The following is a 16,416-nucleotide window of genomic DNA, read 5'->3' on the forward strand; positions in this document are numbered from 1 at the left end:
TTGTTAAACATAGGTTCTGCCCAGTGTGTCTAATAGGTAGGAATACGGATGAAGTCCTTGTTATTATTGTTCCTATAAGATTAACAAATCCAGTGGTTCCAAGGGGGCATTGATGGGAGAGATGCCAATTTAGGCCTTTGCGAAATGACAGACTGATTTTACTTCCTCTAAAACATGGCATCAAATAACCCACATAAAATTAAGTTATACATATTAGGCAAAAAGGAATCACACAAAAGCCCATAACAACTGTATAAATAGAATATCATGGTATAATGTTAACTATTAATATGCAGGGTATTCTAGCATTTTAGGAGCATTGAGAAAGCACATTCAGAAAAGGAGCATTCGTGAAACTGTGATAAATTTGCTTGGTCTGCAATCCTTGGCTGTTTTGATCAGGGGTCAGAGAGTGAGCCACTTACCTCTTCAGAAGTCAGAGAGTGAACAACTTCTTTTTTCTATCATACCTGATTCTTGAGAGACAGATCAAGGATTGACACTGTCGAATAATATCCATTTCTTTCCTGATGGAGCAAAATAAGATAATGCAGCGATATAGGTCAGGTCTGCTTTTGCTTCCTAAATTCTGGAAAAAGCATGTCTCTGCCCAGTTTGCAATGGGTACCTTTAGCGTGTCATGCAAATGTGGCAACCACCTACACTGCAGATGTTGAGCATGCCCACAGTCTCAAGGCTTAGCCATTGTTAATGCCTTTATGAGAGTTTGGTTTAATGTGGCCCCATGGGACTCTGAACTGTTACTGGTTTCCTACCTGAGTAACCTCTGAATCGGAAGGTGTCAAGCCTTCAAACTCTTTTTATGGTCCCCAGTCTTGAACTGGGGACCTATTGAGCGTTAATTAAACATGATAACCACTGCACTACAGAAATTGCAACACTGCTGGTTTTGATACTTCTCACAAGCCACCACACATACAGTAAGTCTCCTACATCAGCCCCAGTCAGTGCTTTTGAGGGAACTTTGTTTGATTTCTTTCCAGATTACTCCTCATTTCTCCAACTGCCCTGTGCACCAGTTTTCCACTTAAGAGGTAATTTGTATCAGTCCAGAGAATAAAGGACATATGGATTGTTGGTGTGTGAGCTTGGCTCCTGTTTGCTTTGTATATTAGCATGTACAGTTACAATATATGAATGATTATCTGCAAACTGAATGATCCAAAATCTTATTCACACACATTTATTTAAATAACAAATTCTTTATTTTTGAATGATTAGCTGCTCCTCTGTAATAATAAGACTGAGACTTGTAATTGATGCAAATTATCCAAATGAACCCATCATAAATTCAGTTGTTTGGATTGTATTTTTGGGTTTTTTTGTGATAAAAATTTTTTTAATTTGTAAATAAACTATTTTTCTGTTGAAGAGTCACAGTCAGCAAGAGCTGTAGTCAGTGATGCTGGGTGCCACACTTATAAATGATATCCTAATAAATGGTGCTTAGTGATCTTATAATTGGTGTTCAGTGATTTACAGGGACAGATTTATAGAGATTAAAATTTGAGACCGAAAAATAAATGTGTAGAAAAAAATGAACGCCAATGTACTCAAGAATATTTCAATATTTTGAATAGTCTAGGTTTAATGAAAAAAATTCCAAAGATTCATATGGAAAAGCCCAGCAAGAAAAAGCGGCCAAATTCTATAAAAATCAATATAAATTGTCTTAAAAGATTTCAAGCAACTTTCTTTAATAATTTATAGTTTATTAATCCAGTTGTAATTTTCAGTTGTATATATATTTATTTTTCCATGAATTTTTAAATGATTGCATGGTTCTTCACCATCTTATTTTTTGAAAATGTATCCCATCAAAGTCTTGCCACTGACCTTCTCCAAGCAAGTGTTCAGATATGTTGTTCTATTTACATATCTTTAGATGCATAATTATTCACAACATTTGGGGGCAAATTCATCAAGGGTCGAATTTCGAGGGGTTAAATCCCTCGAAATTTGACTGGGGAATAGAATCGAATAGAATCGAATAGGCAATTCGGGCGAATTTACGCGCTGGCGAATAGTCGAATTGGCGAATATTCGCCAGGCGAATAGGCGATCGATTGAATATTCGCTCGAAGGATTTTCATTCGATCGAATGCCTTTTTATTCGATCAAAAACATAGAAAACAAGCCTATGGGACTTTCCCATAGGCTTTTAAAGCAATTCGTTAGGTTTTAGGTGGCGAAGTAGGCAGTCGAAGTATTTTTAAAAGAGACAATACTTCGACTATCGATTGGGCGAATAGTCGCAGCGTTTTTGCGCTCAATCTATTCAAATCATTCTACTCAGGCGAATTTACGCCAATTCGATAGTCGAGGAGCACAAAAAACTACTCGAAATTCGAAGTTTTTTTACTTCGAATCCTTCACTCGAAGTTAGTGAATCGGCCCCTTGTTGTCAGTAAAACACATTAAACTTATTTCCTTGAGCAAGAATAGTCATGTCTCTTGTATATATTTGAAATGTAAATTAATATAGAACAAAATGGCCCATTAACTTTTTCATTAATGACAATAACGTTTTGTGTGCATCCTCCATGTGAGCATCTGTGTTTTAATTTTACATAAGAGAATCGTTTGTATACTAATATTTTATTTTGATGCTTTAGTTAAAATAATATTTGAAATCAAGATATATGATATAAAAAATATGTTTGTATGTTATGGATGTAACTTAGTAGTGTCTTGCACTACTAAGGGTTAGTTCACCCGAACTGCCTCAGCGTGTTTTCCCATAGGCTATAATGAAAAGTCACCTGCGCTAATGCACACGCGGCGATGCGTTTTCCATAGTCGCCCGAAGTTGCCTCACAAAGACAACTTCGGGCGACAATGGAAAATGCATCGCTGCTAAAAAATGTTCCTGTCTGCATCCTTTTCTTTTCTCATGTTGCTTTTACAGTTACTTTAGCTGCCCAATAGCATTAGAAATAATAGATAATGTGTAATTTCATGCATAATTTCTAATGTGAAACATATTAATAGGGGAATTGTGATGCATTCTACAAATTAAAAATACCTTCCAGAGATATTTTGATTTGCCTCTTCTATGATAGAAGCCAAACAGCAGGAAATCATCTGAAGTGATGAAAAACCTAATCTCCAAATCTCATAATGTGTATTATTCACTGCATAAAATAAACTAATATTTACATGTATAGGTACAAATGCAAATGTGTATTATTGATGGATCAATTTGGCTGTTTATTATCAAGCAGTTTTGTGTATAATAATGTGTTTAAAACAACCAAAGCGCCACAGAGAGTTATTCTGTCAAATAAACAGAAACAAACATCCATTAAAGTAAAACTTGACAAAATAAAACTGCCTAACCTCTACTTGATCCAGAGAATGGCAAAAAAATAAATATGAAATTTCCAAGTTGCCTTAGAGGGGAAAAATATACTTCTTGACTCCAAGGTGGCAATCAGACCAGTCCCTGGATCAACTTTGTATTCAGGATTAATTAATGGGAAAGGGAGAGTATCCAACCCTATATAACATATCTGCCAGTACAACATACTTTAAGGAAATAACTTCACAGCTTAATGGATGCACCTGTTCCTATTGGATTTACTGGTGAACAATGAGAACAATGAGTTGTGAGAACTGAACACCAAATCTGCTCTGTATATTCTATATGGGTCCTTCCCAGTGTTTTGGAAAGTGAAAAAATTATCCTCTTGTCCTATGAATCTATACCCTTTTTAATACAGGAAAAAATCCTGTTGTTGATGACTGGCATTGCTTATTACAGCTAATCTACAATCACCTCTAGATCATTCTCCAGCAACAATTTACCTTTAACAACATAGAATCTCGTTTGTCATTAACCTCCCAAATTACATGCTCTTCAAGATGCTTTTCCTGGATGTATTCAATTTTGCTATTATTGTTGTAATATAGTTTTTAAAAAACTCCAAAATGTAGAAATCCTGAGATTTATGTATGGTTTTACTCAGGCAGTTTCCCCTGTATTTGGACACCTAAGTGGTCCTTTGATTTACCCAGGCAGCTATGCCCCTTTTCCTGGTTCCATTATAGTTTAAGGCTCTCTTCCTGGGTCCCGCCTTGTGGGTACAGGATCAATTCTGGACAGTATCAGGCCCCAAGTTAGGAAACGTTTATTAAGTGGTAGGAGTTTATGTTATAGTCACTCTAGGAGTGAAAATAGTGGCAGATTATTTTAGTGAGCAGCTTTCTGGCTCCAACAAGGAGAGTAGTTGAGGATAGCACCCTTGCAGTGATCAAGCCACCAGCCATCAGACAAGAAGTTTATCTGTTTGAAGTAATTAACCTGGACTTTCCCTGTATAAAGAAAAAGTGCAGTCACTTGCAGATAGACTTGTCAAATCATAAGTAGTTTTATTCCAGTACATCAGGATACAGACCGGGAGAGCGACTGGTTCAAAAGAGGTGTTAAAGAAGCTATATATGTAAAAACTGAAAACCAAGTTTGAATAGACGCTAGTGGTGCGACATCTATTGTCTGCCAAATACAATGCTGTTTTGGAACCTCTCCCTGGAAGGCTTAATAACATTTCAAAGCTCCAATCATGCTATTACAATCAACACCTAATTTAATGACATCCTTGCAGATTATGATAAACAGATTATGCTGATTGGAGAAACATTCCAGAGGATATATTCCGGAAGAAAGATCCAATTTTTAAATTACTCTGAATTGAGAAAGCCAGTTGGATGACTTGTGAAACGTCTTCAAGGAAAACACAGAGCAAGTCCAGTTGATATGATTTATTTCTACAGATACAGTTATATTTTTAAGCAACTTTCTAAAAAGTTCGGATAATTTACCATTATTCCTATTTGGTATATTTTTGAACATATGCCTGCATGCCAGATCAATAAAAGATTCAGCTGGTTGTCACCAGAGTTTGGAGCAGCATGTCTGTGTCATTGAGTCTTATCTGATCTGGATGTGTAAACCTCAAGGGGAACAGCAAATATTGGAGCAGACGGCTTCATATTCCCAAAGAATATAGTTGGCTTTATTAGGAACAGTTCCAGTCCCTGGCTGACACATTTTTTTTTACATTTTTTATTTTATTAATCCATGCTTCTGTATGTAAATGTTATTCCTCTCTGCATAAGGGAGACAACCAGCGATTTGTAATAAATGCTTATGAGTGCCTGAGGCTGCACTTAAACTTTAAAACATCTATTATTAAGTTGCAAAAAAACACTGTAACGGCCAATTGTGACCTCATAGGCATTTTAAACTGTGGTCTGCTCCTCTGCATAAAAAAGGGGGGGAATGCGCCTGAAGTTAGAATTATGACCAATGCTATCTTAACAGCTGCATTTTGATTATTAAAGTGTGTTTTATAACTGAATTAGGAAGCTTTTATTGACTCTAAGAACAAGATTTAAAAAGGTCATTAAATGTAGCTGTTTTTGTCACAGTGGGTGTCACAAAGCACAATGTAATGGAAAGAATCTTATTTTATGGAACTTCCTGTAATAACATGAAAAACATGACAAAGAGTGTCGATTACTGGAAATCTTTCTGGCAGTTAAAACACTTTGCCTTTGGACATGATAACCTTTATTACAATTTTATTAATTTGATGGGGATTCCCACAGGTTTTTCTTGTACCCATAATTAATGCATCTTATAAATAACTGAAAATAGCAGCCTAGAGCACTAGACTTAACAGGCTGTTTTGAAAGTTCTTTTGGAGAAGATTATATTTATTTCTCAATGTATTTGGCTGGTTCTTTTACTTTATTGGTGTTTACAATTCTGTGCGTATCAGTACAAATATGGCAAGTACAGTTCTGGCATGCCATCATCAGAAATAACTAAGGGGTTTATTTATCAAAATCAGAATTTTCTGATTTTTTAAAATAAAAAATTCAGACCAAACAATTTGACCAATTTATTATTAAAAAAATCACGATTTAATTGGATTTGGGGGGAAAGTCGAAAAAAAAATTCTGAGGTTTTTCCAAAATCACTAGATTATTTCAGGCTTTTGCCTGTAATAGTCAAAATTTTATGGATTTTTGCCTGAATAGTCAGATTTTCAGGCTAATTTCAGTGCAGACCAGAAACTTCCAAAAAGGATAGGGACCTTTCCCACTGACTTATATACAACCTCGGCAGCTCTGAGATGGCAGATTTTGGGATTCTGACTTTTTGCATCCTTGGGGTATAATAAATCTTGAAAAAGTTTTTTTTCCACTAAATATTCAGATTTTATAGAAAATTTTTTTTTTAACATAAATTTGTTTTTGGAGTTTTTGGCATTCAGACTTCAATAAATAACCCCCTTAATGATGATTTATAACAGACATAATTGTCGTAGTGTTGAACAATTTAAAATGTTTGTTATTAATTTAACAGGGATCATTGGGTTAACAGATCCACATACTACAATCCTACTATCATCCTTCACAATGCAGTAGACATTGTAAATCCTTCTATTTTCCAAAACCATTGATTTTTTGGTTGAAAGGTTCTGTAGATGCATCCTGAATATACCTGACACAGCACACCAGTACAAAAGGGTTTGCAAAATGTTTGCAAATACAAAATTGTTCATAATGCAAATAACTATTTGCATTGTGAACGATTTTTCTGTTAGCGACCTATATTACATTACCCCAAAAAACTTTGTCTCTGTACATTCCCAAGAAATCATTGTGCTTCAGCAAGGACACAAACTACCCTTGTCAAAGAGATGAAAGTTTTTTACTATCCAATTCTCCTTTTGTGCTTAGTCTACTCCAAGTAGTAATGAAAGTTCCAATTATCATTCCAAATATATACAATATATATTAAAGTTGCAAATCATACATGTAAAATTAGATTTTCTTTGTACATTAATTATGTTCTGTAAAGCCAAATAAGCTTTTATTATTTCATTTACTTGAGATAACTGTACAAATTGTAAAATTCTGTGAGGAATTGAATTAAAGTTTTAGATATTGTTATTGATATTTAGAACAATACAAAATGACCTATTATAAACGCTGCTAAAAAAAAAACATTTTATTTTTGCTGTCTATTACTTTATTCTAGTTCTGAATCAGAAACAATTTTAAATTGACAGCATGTCACAATATATATTAACTTTACAATGAGTGTTTACTCTAAATGGCAGATAAGCCTTTATCAGTTTATTACAACGAGGGCTCTGTCTTGTGCTTAAAATCACTGTAATCACATCAGGGCACACAGTCCTAAATAAAAGATGCGTTTCTATGTTAAGATGAATAAAAATGGATTTTGCCAATGTTATTATAAAAAGATTAGCGAAGAATGGAAGACTCTCGCGTGTTGTCTGTCACTCAATGAATGGAAAAACATTATGGAAAGGCAGCAAGTCATTTTACAAATTTTACAACTGTATTGACAACAATTATTTTTCCAGCAATCAATAGTTAAAAGACGTTGTCACCTCACAAACAATGTTATGCTTGTTGTCTACGTGACAATATTAAAGAATACAGAATTAAAATTAGCAAACAAGTAACTTTGTGAAACTTTAGGTTCTTTTTGTAAAATATAAAGATTTTAGAAGTCACTGAGGCTCACCTATTAACGCATCACAGTGTTTAAAAAGGTCACATAGTTTAAATTTGTGCCCAACACCTGCATATATTTAACAATGGACAATGTTTTAAAAAGTAAATGTGGATATAAGATCTAATTTACCATTGTACTAGGCACAACTGCAAAGGACACTTCCAGGGAAATTGCTCTTGTAGTTTTTCCTCTGTTCTTTGCACTAGATAAAAAAAAACCTATAGTATGAGCAGGTTACAGTGCAGTCAGACCCAAGGCAGGCTCTTAGGCAAGCACTAACTCTAGGGCTCTGTAGCACCTTTCGCCTTTTGGTGCTCCCTATTTTGTGATTCTGAGTGGTGCACCAGCTAGGGGGCATCCCAGAAAAGCCCAGTTACTGCTCCCAACTCATCCCCTCATACATATAATGCTTTTGCCCAAACTGACATTAATTCCTGGGACACAGGATGTTTGTGCTTAGCATAGGGCATGGTGCAAAATGCAAAAAAACAATGGCAATATACTATTTTTTGCAATTACAGAAAAAGGGTAATGAGTCAAAAATAACAATTATTTGCATAAATATAAAAAGTGATATTCCTGGATTTCAGAGATTTTTTGGATAATTGGAGTTTCAAGTAGACCCCATGCCTGTATATCCATTGACCTCTGTTTTCTGCTGTTTACTTTCAAAACAGCAGGTGCAGTCAGCTTACGCATTAATTAAGAACAATCTGAAATGTGTTTCCTTGCTGAATAAAGGCATTCTTAAAAGAAACTGGTAGAGCTGCTGCTTTGTTGAGGAAAGAAGTATAGCTGTCACATACTGGGGGTTATTTAGTCATATTTCTTTTTGCAATTTGTATTATTTTGTGGTAAAAACAAATGTTAATAATGTTTTTAAAAAATCTTGAATTTTTGATATTTGTTAAGTGAAAAATTCGAATGTAAAACTTTGGCATGTTAAAATGTGGGGGGGTTTGTGGATGCACACCTAAGGCCAATTTCAAAAAGTATAATTTCAAAAAGTATAAAGCCCTGTCTAAGTAATTCAAGTAAATATGCCAGTGCATGTAATTTTGAAACAGGGTTTTTTTGTTACAAAGTTATGATCATAATATTGATAAGCCACCATACCACGTCAAGGTAAAACCCCACAAAGCTTGCAAAGTCATCTAGCAGTCAATAGGAGCTTTCCTAGACAAAAAGTAAGCTATTCAAGTTCTCTCTTTTTTAGCATATTCACACATTAAAAATACCTCAAATTCTAATTTGAGGTATTCATTTTTGTATTGCTATATTCTATTATATATAATATATAAAGTAACCCTTGCATTTTTATTTTTACATTAATTAAGGTTAAGTCAAACCCCCCCCCCCCCCAAAAAAAATTATACATACATGTATCCAGGTCCGGACTGAGAATTAAAATAGGCCCTGGCATTTCAGGTACACAGAGGCCCAATCAGCCTCCACCAGCCCACGAAATACTGACTTTCTATGGGACCTTATAGCAGCCAGATTGCCAGTCCGGGCCTGTATGTATCCACATATTTATAAATAGGCCTTCAAGTAATGGAATGGGCATTGAATGGTACTGTTTAAAGTAGAACAATGTTTAGATACATCTGAATTACGTAATATGAACAGCAGCAAGCTTTTTGAAAGCAATGGTAGAAAAGACCTGTGCAATTCTTTTAAACAAGCAGTTTAAAACAGTTAAAATTACTTTTAATATTCAAAGCTTTGAATATGTATGAAAAGTCTGTAAAACAAAAATCTATAGTCTAATGAGATCTTCTATATAAAGGCCGGACTAAATTTACTGTAGGGATGCATTGAATGGTAGGAGACTTTGCTGGCTGGTTTCATAGATAATGGAGGTAAGGACTTTGGCATGTTAAGCTAATGTTTTCTGCAAAGCTAAGCATCAAAATTGATATGTTAGCAATGAAGTGCAATGACAATTAAATTGTAACTGACCTACATGTTACCATCATTATGCTCTCTGTTTTTTTACTGCTTTCCCTCTTATTTAATCACACAGTATGGGGTTTTATTAGGCAGTAATGTAAAAATCTTCACCCATTTAGCCATAAATGTATGACTGGTTATACATCAGAGTTTCTTGTTCTATACAAACAAAACCATTTTGCTGAATCATTGTTGACTTGTTTGTGGTCTAATTTAATGAGTGCAATAACTTATATTACTTTGTTAGAATGCACAAAACCTGCTGGTATGAGTAAGCTATATCATTTCTATTTATATTATTTCCATGCAAAGCAAGTGAGCAACAATAATATGTATACAAGATTTAAACAGGCTTCTAGCCTTTTGAATTTATGCTCCAATATAACAAGGCATTGGCTAAAAAAATCAGAATGATATACAATATAAATCTACTGCTTGTTCTTTTTAATAACAGTAATATCATTACAACTGATGTTTCATAGGTTACTAATTTTTATTCAGTGAATATGAATGTAAGTTATGTCTAGTGTCACTATGTCCTTAACACTCACAAATGATATAATGTTTCAGCAGAAATAGAAAAAACAGATGACAATTCTAACATTCTTCATAACCACACAGATGCACATGCATCAAGCTCTGGTGGTTATTTATCAAAATTTGTTTAAAAACATTCTACACTAAAAATCATGAATTTGAAAAATGTCTTTAAAAACACACTTTTTTTATATTTATTATGCAGAACTTAGAGGTATTCCTTTTTTGTTCACAGTTTTATTGAATCTATTTTATTTGAATTTGATTTGTTAAATAAATATGGTGACACTTGCATTTTGTAAAATTCAAGTTTATTCAAAGTAGAAACAAATACAATACTGTCCAATACTGAGGACTTTTAAGATACAAGGAGTCAAATTCAAATCAATGAGAAAACATTTATTTTTATAACATGAAAATATATGTTTGAGACTCAATATGAGGAGAAAATACTTTTTCCCCTAATTTAGATTACATTTTTCCTTATAGACTGCAATAGAATTTTCATGTGATAAACATACAATGAATTGCATCTGGTTATGTGGGAAAATATGGAATTGAATTAGGAGAAACGTTTCTTATAACACTGGGTCCAAGGTGTCATTTACAATTCAGAAGTATTGCAATTGGCCAATTGTTTTTGCATTCTTTGTTGTACATTGTGTAAATTGCTTTGGGCCTCTGAACTCTGTTTTGGAATGCAGTGACCTGCCCCCTAGACTACAGCACTTAATTAGCACTGTATTGGAGAGGAGGGAGGCACCTGCAGTCGATGCCTCCTCTGGCTAAAGGATGTTGCAAATTAGCCCTACATTTTTTATATGCAAGATAAACAAGTTCTATGTAAAGCTATAGCAGGGCCAATACCAGTATAAAAGGACCCTAGATTATTGTCCCTAAAAAGAGGAAGGGAAGGTGACAAAACATGGCCAGTAGGCTATTAGTATATTATATTCTGTGTGTATAAATGTAAGTTCTCCACATTGCAAAGTCCAGTTATTTATGTGATGGGTTATTTATATTAAAAGGTCCTACTTGATGTTTTATACTTTTATCTTACCAGTTAATGTGACATACTGTATATGCAGTAATTTAGTTTTTGTTGCTGTTCAGTTTATTGAGGGGCGAATTTATTCGCTAGGCATGGATTTGCAGCAAATTTCCATGTTTCACCTCCAAATGTTTAAGCAAAACTGCGGCGCAAAAATTTTGTCACGTGTCAAAATTGTTGCGCACATAAAAATTATTGAGCGTCAAAATTATTTGGACACTTCAATGCCTTTCACAAATTTTTCACAGTCTTACAAATTTTTTCACCATTTGCACATTTCTTAGCAAAGCGCAACGGGACAGATTCGCCCATCACTGTTCAGTTTAATGTTTTCATGTGTCGCTTGTCTGTTGTCATGATGTGGGGAAAGAACACCTGGGTCATCTACCCTTCCCTCATTGTCTATGTGACTTAAGGAACTACATGCTCAATAAAAGATGACAGTGCTCATACCAATTTTATTTATTTATTCTTGATTTGTGTCTCATTTATATGTTGTCACAGTAAATTAATCAGAATTTAATGAATTGGTGTAACATCATAATCAGTGTTACCAAGCACAGAACCACATCTACCTGATGTATCTGAAAGAGAGGACACGTGTGGCTCTCCAGTCATGGGGAAATTATGTAATGGTTCTGAAATTCCTGTTTTCTGAATCCATATTCAGGTAACATTTAATCCAGAAATACTGTATATTGACTAATGAAAAATAAGAAAACTTAATCTTGTACAAACAATATTTTTTGGGGCAGGTTTAATTCAGCAAAAAATACTAATTTTATGAAAACTCAACAGAAATAAACATAAGCAGAACTGGACCATTTTTCTTTGCTGAATTTTATTATAGCTTTTCAGTGATAATTGCATTTAGAATAAAAATGTTTAATATGTTTTTACTCCATAAAAAAGATAAAGGTCATTCCTGACTGCAAGTGCAGCAAGTAAAGTGCAGTTTCCAGAACAATCCGCATATATTGGCCCTTAATGTAGTGTTTTATACCAAAATTCCAGTGTTATTGCAGCCACTAGGAGGAGTTGACTCTGATGCAATTGTGACCGATGCATTTGTTACTGGGCTTTGATGTAAATATGATGCAATTGAACTAAACATTTTTTAAGTCTGGTTGTCAAAATTTCTAGTGTTTGGCACAAGTCTGTGTGTATATATGTGTGTATGTATGTATATTTTTATTTGTAAAGCGCTCGTTGAGGGCAAAGCACTGTACAACAAAACAATAAATTAGTAGTAACAAACAAGGGGTCATTGGAATAAAAAGTAACAATAAGTGCATTATTAGAATACAATTCTCATATTGATTTGTAACAGGAGGAAGGCAATTATATGTAAGTGCAAGGTGCACATTTTGTATGCTCACATTCTTTGCCTGAGCATTGGCTACCCATACAAGCATTGTGGCATTGCCCCAAGCTAAGGGTTACTGCTCTAGTCTTCTTTCCTTTTTTTACTTTGCCTTGTTACCTTGCCTTATTCTGATCCTTTCTTGCCCTAACCTATTTCTGCCTTGTCCTGACCTTGATTTGGCCTTGCTTCCAGTTCTGTTGTGCCTTAGATCTTGAACCTTGCTCTGCCCCTTGCTTCTATCTCGACCTTGCGTTCACCTTTCCTCTCTTTCTATCCAGTCCTTTCCTTCTGCTCCAGTCCTCCTGCTACTCAATCCCCAGTCTGCACCATCCTGTCTCATCTAGTCTGTTCCTGTTTTACACATGCTCCATCCTGCTCCTGCCCAGTCTGCTCCTGTCCTGAATCCTCACCCTTATCTCACTATCCAGTCTGACTCGACACCCTCTTCATCCTGTCCAGTCCTGATCTTCACCCTCTCCTTCCTGTCCTGATCTTTGCCTGCATCATCCTGTTCCTCTCTGCACCTGTTCCACTCTAAAAAGACTATGCCTTTGTCACCCTGGTCCTGCTCTTCCCTAGTCATGTTCCCTTAGGCACATACAGCTCCTGCCTCCACAGCGCCTTTACCTAACCATTGACAATGTTATCCTGAATCCAGTGGTAAATAAGTGTAAGTAAGGGGCACATTTACTTAGGGTTGAATATCAAGGGTTCATCGAAGTTAAATCCTTTGACTTAAAATATCGAAAGATCGAACAATGAAAGGAATAATCGTTCGATCGAACGATTAAATCCTTCGAATCGAACGATTCAAAGGATTTTAATCTGCCCGCGTCAAAAAAAATTTTCAGAAAAAACGGACGCCGGCATCGAAAAAATGGGCGCCGGCGTCAAAAACGAGACGCCGGCGCCGTTTCGCGAATTTTTCGCGAAACGCTGCAAATTCGCCCATCACTACCTGTGAGACCTTATTTTTTTTATTTGTTTTATATTTGTTTTGTTTCCCGAACTCGTATTTTTATCACTAAAAATCATGGATCATATTATATACTTTAAACCATGAAAATCTGTAATTTGGTAGTGAAAAACACTAATACAAAACGTTACCATCTAAAAGCTGTTGTAATCATGAAGATTTCAATTAGCTGTCTTTTTTCAACTGTAAAATCTTCCTTTGCTTCGTGGGTCAAAAATTTCTAAAAGCACACAAATTAGAATTTTGTGTCCAGATGTCACATTTTCCCTGCAATTTCAGATTGCTATCAAAATTGTGTACACACCTGTGAAAACATGGCTAGTGCAAGAAATGTAACTTGGTTATATATTTTTTACTATCCTACACCTCTGTATAGTATTTATTGGTATGTTTTAAAATAAATCAACTTTTATCAGTGTGCATAAACAGAAACCTATATCATTAAAGAAGTACTCAGTCTAAATGGTCTGTATTCATTGTATATAAATTACAACCTCATCCATTATTTTGCAATTATTTTATGCCCATAATAAGGTACATTCACTTACCTCGACTCTGTGAGCAAAGTGCAATTGGCAATTTATTTTCCCACAATGCAGTCTTTTTTGTTTGAGTGTGATCATATAATAAAATGTTCTTTCATTCTTCCAACTTTTATTCTCTCTTGGTCTTCTCTCTATCCTTATTGCTATCCACCTGCATGCTTCTATGGATTCTAGGAATCCAGCTCCGTCAGTAATTAATAGTATTAAGTTCATTTTTAACTAAAGCTAAATCTTAACTAAATAAATTTTTTTCTTTGCTTTTAACCCTCCCGTCTTTTAAATTAAATGATATGAAAGGCAAAATGAAATGTGTTAAAAAGAGTTATTTAATAATTCCCCTTGTATTTATCCTGTCTTGCATTTACATTTATCTTTATTAAAATATGTTTGCCTAAATATGTGAAGTCTATTCCACCTAGACAAGGTGTCCTATTAGTTAATGCAGGACTAAAGTTTCAAGATTAATGGCACACTGAAACATAAATTAGTTTGCCAGCATCTCTCCAAACATTATATCTGGGCCAACCTTGCGAAAAAAAGGCCATAATGGACATTTACCTTTAACTAAACTGAACTGCTGGAATATTATTTCTGTGACAAGAGAACATCTAAAGAGGCTCATTATTGGCTTCATTAGATATGTTACTTGCATCACCGGCTGTAGTTACTCTTATAATGGGAGAGAGGTTAATATAGCATATTTTTTATGTATTATATGGCATGTATCTTAAGGTAGCTAAAGGTTTATGGAGATGTAATTGGTAGTTAGTATGAAATTTGTAAGACAAATAGACAATACCTTGACTAACCCCTATAATCCTCTTCTTTACTGTTTTACAGCCACCAAAGGGCCTCATTAAAACAGAAGTCTGTATCTCAGTGCAAAGATACAGTGCTTATAGTGTTCAAATGTGACAGAAAAATCTGCATTTTGTAAATCTGACACCTTTGATAGATTATACAGTGCAAAGTAATTGCTTCTGAGCATGATGATAACGCTTAAGGTTCTCTTCTGAATCCAACTGTGCTTTATTCACTACATGAAACAATGTGTATAAGAGCTTGTAAATGAGCCACCAAAGCTGAAAATGACAAAAATATATTGTACAAATTTCATTTTGTGTAATGGGATTGAACTGCACATCAGACATTAGTGGATAGAAACTTAAATATGTATTAGAAAATATTTACACAAAATACACCTTCCACAGAATAAAACACATTTTAAAGAGACACTGGGCCTCATTCATCAGTGCCCCCACAGCATGTGAAGGAGCACCTAAAGGGGCAAAACACTGCTCCTTCATTCTTGTTCACATTGCAGGGGTATTGCTGTCCTCTGTCCTCCCTGTGCCTCCCCACCCCTCATGAATACAATGCTGCAGAATGCACATAACACTGTATTTATGGGGCTGAAATAGGTCTTGGCTCCATTTTGGAACAAAAAGGCCATTGCTATAAGTGCAGGGCAGGGTGCAAAAGTACAAAGGGAGTTTGCACCTATTTTTCATGCTTTGCACCCTGCACTGCACTTTGGAAATGGTGTGAGGAGGCCTATTTTTCATGCTTTGCACCCTGCACTGCACTTTGGAAATGGTGTGAGGAGGCCTATTTTTCAGATACATGCAATTTTAGATGTTTTTTTTTTTTATTAATAAATATCAAAAACGTGTGATTTTTAAATCATTTTTCATAGAAAATTCCAATAGTGTCTTATTGTGGGCTCTACTGAGTTTTACACAATTCAAGCATGTCTTTTGTAAGTTCCTCAGCCACTATTAGGATAACTCAAGCTATCAAACTCAAATATTTTTACTCTTAGTTTTCTTTTCTTTAGCTCTCTTAAAGCTGCCTTAGATTGTAGCCTTTATGTCCTGGACAAAACACTCAATCCTCCCCCAATCCCAGGTGATACCATTAATTCTAGCATGTGCACTTGCCCTGGACTCAACCTGAGTGAACACAGTCACTTAAAGTGTTAATACCCAATTAATTGTTTTATAGGACGCCAAGAATTACAAAAATTTGGGTGGCATGTACAGTATTTTCACAGTACAATAACTTGTTCATTTGCTTCACAGGTTACTTAAGAGGTTTTCGAGATTTATTAAAGCCTGACGGTGTTAAAAGTCTGACTATAAAGTACACCATCAGGCTTTAATAAATCTCGAGAAAAAAAAATTCTGTGAAAAATTTGAAGTTTTGTCCTTTAAAACTCCAACCAGAAAAAAGTCTGACTTTAATAAATAACATAACCTGTCACTTTTTTAGTTCTACCGGCACTTTAAATCATCACACATCATCACAACAAGCAATTAGATGTTAATCTAATAAACCAAATTCCAGCTTGTTACTACCCATGTTGTAAAGTAATTGCATCCATTATATTTAAAAGGGAATACTGGAAAG

This window comes from Xenopus laevis, chromosome 5S, assembly GCF_017654675.1.
Source record: "Xenopus laevis strain J_2021 chromosome 5S, Xenopus_laevis_v10.1, whole genome shotgun sequence".
NCBI classification, from domain to species: domain Eukaryota; kingdom Metazoa; phylum Chordata; class Amphibia; order Anura; family Pipidae; genus Xenopus; species Xenopus laevis.